The sequence below is a fragment of the Felis catus genome, chromosome A1, assembly GCF_018350175.1.
Source record: "Felis catus isolate Fca126 chromosome A1, F.catus_Fca126_mat1.0, whole genome shotgun sequence".
NCBI lineage: Eukaryota > Metazoa > Chordata > Mammalia > Carnivora > Felidae > Felis > Felis catus.
Window position 1 is genome coordinate 88,337,128 of NC_058368.1, and position 6,061 is coordinate 88,343,188.

Consider the following 6,061-nt stretch of genomic DNA (forward strand, 5'->3'; position numbering starts at 1 on the left):
ACCGTGTTTCCTGCTTTGGGGAAGAACCAGCAGCACTCGGGGAGGATGGCGCTGAGACCAGAGGCCATGCGGGTCCTGCACCCCCCCAGAGCAGGGCTGAGGAGAGGGCCCCATCTGGAGGACTGCTGTGGCTGCCACATTCTCCATCTTCCTCCCATCCTCAGCAGGATGTCCAGGCCTGGCCACCGGAGTGACATGCTGCCCTGGTGGGTTCACAGAGAAATCCTGGGAGGCAATGCTGGCCATGATGGACTCCCACCGGCCACAGAGAGTGAGGGGCTGCAGCTCCTGTCCTTCTAGAAGAGATTCTCTGGGGGGTTCCTTGGGGCCGTGGGTACCTAGACAAGTCAGAGGGACGTGTCACATGTCTGGCCTGGTGTTCCCAGCCCCCTCCACCTTTCCAGAGCTTACCTGGGTGATGGTCACGTGCAGGCCCTGGGCTGAACCTGGGAGTGGCCTAGTGAGTACAAAGTCCCTGTACTGTGGAGGGAGAACACAGGAAGCTAGTGCGGGTCTTGCTACCAAGGACACGTGCACCCTTGTTTGACAATCCGGGTGAAGGATCCAGCCACTGGGAAGGCACTTTGGCTGATGCATTGGGACCCTGCTTCCACTAGATGTCCTTGGGTCCAAGAGTTGGGCATTGGGTGGGGCACAGATTGCTGGCCTGCCACCGGCACTGGCCACCTGGCCTGTGGCTCACACTGGTGAGTGGTCTGGAGGGTGCAATGCCACCCACAGATTCAGGCATAAGGCTGCTCAGAGGACAGCCAGGGTGCCACCAGGGGCCAGACCAGCTGCTCGCCCACAGGAGGAACCAGAGCCAATGAGAATCTACACCACATGCCAGGCCTGGCTCCAGGGAAGCATGGGGGGTGACAAAACTGAAGTCCTGCCAACTTCTATCTCCCGAACTGACACCAGTGTACTCCATGGGTAGGGCACACCACCCAGACACGCCCACACACGTATATACTCTGATGCACACCCCCGAGCCTGCTGGGGCACACCACCCAGACACGCCCACACACGTATATACTCTGATGCACACCTCCAAGCCTTCACACACCCATGCACACACTCACATACACCCCCACACCCTAAACCTTCACATACCTGTGTACACACTCATCCACATATATACCCCACACCCTCAACCCCTCCCACACCCGTGCATACCCACACACATGCCCCACACCCCAAACCTTCACACACATGCCACAAACTCACACTCACATACCCCCACACGCCCAAAGTCACACATATCCAAACCTACAGACACCCAAATCTACACATGGAGTCATAAATCCATGCACATGTATACACACACACCCAAGCTCTCATATACAACTGTGCACACACACATACACACCCAAACCCCCACACACACATGAAAACACACACCCTCACAGACCCAAACCCATGCATACACACCCATACTCTTATTCATGTGCCCAAATTCATGCACACACACACATATACAAACACACACACACACACACACACACACACACACACATGCGATGTACACACACCACGTGCCCTGTGAAGTGTCTCCACCCAGGACCAGGAACACTGCCAGCAATGCACTGAGAGAGCCTGGTGAGCTACAGGGCAGTACCCTCTCCCACAGTCCCTGAGTCAGGTTGGCCCTCCCCTTCCCACCCATGCTGCTGTCCCACTGCACCCACACAGCACCAAGCATGTGTCCCCTGACCAAACCCAGCTCTGGAGTCAGGAGGGAAAGAGGCCAGTCCTGGGCAGGGCTCCTGGTGTGTCTCCTGTGCAAACACTGGTGACCACGGCCCAAGGAGCAGAGGTTAGGGACAGAGGAGGCCATAGGTCTGGTTAGAAGGTGGGACCCTCTGTGAGGAGCCGGATGCCTGCAGCGGTGAGCTGGTGCCCACCTGGGCACAGCCTGTGTGCAGATGTGCTTGTGTGGAGGGCTCCACAGTGTTGGCGCACCTCTGTCACCTCCGTTTCTGTGTCCAGATCACCCCTTGGGACTTGACCCTGTCTTCCTGCTGAGGCTTGCAGCCTGGAGGGTGTAGGGAAGATCTCCCTCCTGAAGACAGTTCAGCACCCACCCATTTCCCACTTTCCACACGTGCAGTGTTCCAGCTGCCAGGAGACTCCCCCACTCCATCCCCTGTCTGTCCTCCTGGATGCCCTCTCTACACCCAGGTCCAAATCCCTGCTGTCTGCCCACTTCTCGGGCCTCGCCACAATGCCCCTTCTGCTATTGGCTCAGTTCTGCACCTTCCCAGGACTCTGGAGGGCAGGGTCCAGGTGTGCCACTCACAGAGGTCTGTGCTCCACAAATGAACGAGCGAATCACTTCCTCCAGCACAGAACTTATCCTGACCCTTTCAGCTCCATGCAGACAGCAAGTAGGGCTGTGTCAGCATGGGCTTCATTCTGCCTCTCACTTTTATCGGACTCAGAACATAAGGAAAGAATCAAGCTTTGAAGGAGGTATCATTTCCAAAGCTAAGCAAAGATTTTTGTTTTGGAAACTTCTCCTTTGAAAATCACGGAAAGCCGGTGCTGACAGGCACGCTCTCCTCTGAATCCAGAGTGATTTGTTTAATCAGGCCGCACGCTCTCTGGGATGGCATCTGGAGATAGATGTCTGCTTTTGGTGAGAGTGTGTGACTTCGGTGGTGCCTGGCATGCAGCAACGTCAGCCTTGCGAGCGCCAGCCGCCTTTCTAAAACAGGAGGCTGGTCGGGAGTGGGCGCCCAGGGTGGAGCCCTTCCACGGAGACTGGGGACTGTGCTTGTCTCCTCACAGTCCTCTTCTCTACAGGAGGGGGACGCAGGCACGCCCACCCCTCCTCCCCTCCGATCCCCCTCAAGCCTTCTGACTTTCTGCCTCCTGCCCCCACCCCAGGAGACACTCCTGGGCTTGGAGGTGCACGCGAACTGGGGCTTCAAGGGTTAGGACAGTAAAGGTGCACCTGGGGGGCTCAGTCAGTTAAGTGTCAGACTTGGGCTCAGGTCGTGATCTCAGAGTTCGTGGGTTTGAACCCCGCGTCTGGCTCTGTGCTGACAGCTCAGAGCCTGGGAACCTGCTTCAGATTCTGTGTCTCCCTCTCTCTGCCCCTTCCCCACCCCTGCTCACTCTCTGTCTCCCTCTCTCTCAAAAACAAACAAACAAACAAACAAACATTAAAAAAAAAAGATTTAGGGCAGTAAAAAGCAACTTCTCCAGAGGCACAGCCCTCAGGAGCCAGGCCTCATGCAGCCACAGCCCTAAGCAGGCTTTGGCACCAACTGTGTGCTGCCCACTTTAACCTGGGCAGTTCCCTGTAGGGTGGCAGAGGAATCCAGCTGCAGTGGGTTTTCCTGATGTACTCACACACTAATCGGGACTTCTAGTGTCCCCTGTGGGCCTGCCTGGCCCTCACCCCGGACATTGATGTGCCATAGCCACCTGTCCTGCCTCGCTGTCTCCCGCCTGCTCTTTTTAAAAATTTTTTTAAAACATTTATTCATTTTTGAGAGACAGAGAGAGACAGAGCATGAGCAGGCGAGGGGCAGAGAGAGAGAGGGAGACACAGAATCTGAAGCAGGTTCCAGGCTCAGAGCTGTCAGCACAGAGCCGACGCAGGGCTCAAACTCACGAACTGCTAGATCATGACCTGAGCTGAAGTCAGATGCTCAACCGACTGAGCCACCCAGGCGCCCCTATCTCCCGCCTGTTCTTGCCCACAGAGAACCCAGGCAGTGGGCAAGCCCAGAGGCTGGGGTGCTCAGGACTTGGTCTCCATCAGACACTGCGGCCTGCAGTAGCGGGTGCCTGCCTCTCTCGCCCATGCATCTGCAGGGCTGAGGGACCCTGTGGAGCAGAGTAAGCCCCAGAGATGCCTGGCCCCTCAGGCCTCTGTCTCTTCCCACCCCCACCCCCCACTGCACTGCTGTGCCCACAAACAGTGATGTCCCCTCTTGGACCCCACTCACTCCTGGGCCCACCATGACTTCCCATCTGTCCGGGCTTCATTGCTATAAACACCATGCACCACAACAGAAACCACCCCATTGAAAACATGCCAGACACGTGGAACACATCGGCAGGTTTCCAGGGATGGGACCGGTGTCTACCGGCCCATCGCTGTGAGCCCCCAGCTGCACCTCCCTGGCCTGCTGCAGGTCCTGGTCTGCCTGTCAGCCTGTGGTCAGCCTGCCTGGAGTGACAGGAGGGAGTTCCTGCTGAGCTGATGGAGGCACCAGGACCCCTCACCCGCCAGGCCGCTGCCCCCACAGTGGGCTCCATTGTGCTCTTGCTGTCTCTTCGGCCATGTGGGAGAAAGAAGGGGGCTTCTTCAGGGTTGTAGCTCTAAGGGTCCTGGAACAGGACAAGGAGCAGAGAGGCAGTGGTGACCTGGGTCAGGGGCTCTGCTGGTTGAGACATGGGTTCTGTAGGGTCTGCACATTGTAAATGCAGAGGCGGGAAGTGATTTTCCCCAACAGTGAGAAGGGTCACTGAAGGTGGAGGTGTCCACTCCCTGTGGGTACATGAGGAGTGAGGGCTGGACCACAGCTCTCCTGGAAACAGAAGGGCAGATCCCAAGATTCCCCCAGTATCCCAGCTCTGGTGCACACACAGCTGTTCCCAGTAACTCGGTCCAACAATAATGAGACGATGCTGTGACGAGATTCTGCAGATGGAATCAAGGTCCCAGATCAGGGCACTGTCCAGGTGGGCCTGCCCTCATCACATGAGGTCCTTTATAAGCAGACTTTTCAACTGCTGGTCACAGAAAGGGAGTCTGAGATTCCCAGCATGAAAAGGATGCTGGCATGACGATGGAGGGGGTCATGGGGCGAGGAATGCAGGTGACCTCTAGGAGCTCAGAGCGGCCCAGCCGACCACCAGAGAGGAAAGGGGGGCCTCAGTGCCACTGCTGCAAGGAGCTTGATTCTGCTCGAAGGAGCCCAGATGACGCAGCTTGGCCAACAGCCTGCTTGCAGACTTCTGGTCTCCAGACCCAGGAGACAGCACATTCCTCTTGTGTCCACCCACCCAGTTTAAGCGCTTTGCTATGGCAGCCACAGGAAACTGACACAGATCCTCTTACCAGGACGTGGGGCACCACTGTCATAACACCTAAAAACGTGGAAGTGGCTTGGGAATTGGGCAGCGGCATGAGATTCTTGAGACACATAAGAGAAAATCCCAGGCTGCTGTGAACAGACTGTTGGTGGAAATGTGCTGTCAGAGCGCCAGTGGGCACTCTGAGATGGGGGGAGGGGCACTTGTCACAGCAGCAGAGTGAACTGTGTCCTCCTGAACTGTGTCCGGCTGAACTGTGTCCTCTTGTTGGACTCAGGGCAGAACTTGAGAGCCGTGACCCTGGGAGACTCCTGGGCCAGGGGAGAAAGGTGCATCTGGTTTGTAGTGAGGTGGAGAGAGATGGGGGAAGACAGCAGCTCCTGAAGCTTTGGGACGTCCTCAGCCGGTCCAGGTGGCACCCACTCGGGGGTGGGAACGCATGTCCCTGAGAGACCCTCCATGTGGCTCACAGGTGTCCAGGCCTCTCTGCACAGGTCAGGAGCAGAGGCAGTCCAGCCAGGACTGCGTTCTGATGGTGTGGCCCACCGGGTCTCAGAGAACGTAGTATCAGTAGAAATACTGCGTGCTTAGACTGGAAGGGACCAAGGGAAATGGGCTGTTGCATTTCCAGAGTTTCACAGGAGGAAAACAGGCTGTGGACCCGCGCTGCCCTTCAGGAAAAGGCTGAATGACTCCAAGAGCACAGAGCACAGCCTTGATTCACAGAGGATTGCTCTCATGCCTTGAAACCCACTGGAGCTCACCCTGCTGGATTCTGATATTTCTTGGGACTCTTTTCCAACCCCCACCCCCAACTCACTGCCTTTCTAAGTAGAGTTTCTTTTTTAGAGCAGTTGTAGGTTCATAGCAAAATTGAGTGGAAGGTACAGAGATTTCCCAGACATGCCCTGACCCCACACCAGAGATGTGCCTTTATTCAGAAAGGAACCCATGCTGACACATCATTGTCACCCAAAGTGCACCGTTTCCAGTAGGGTTCAGTCTT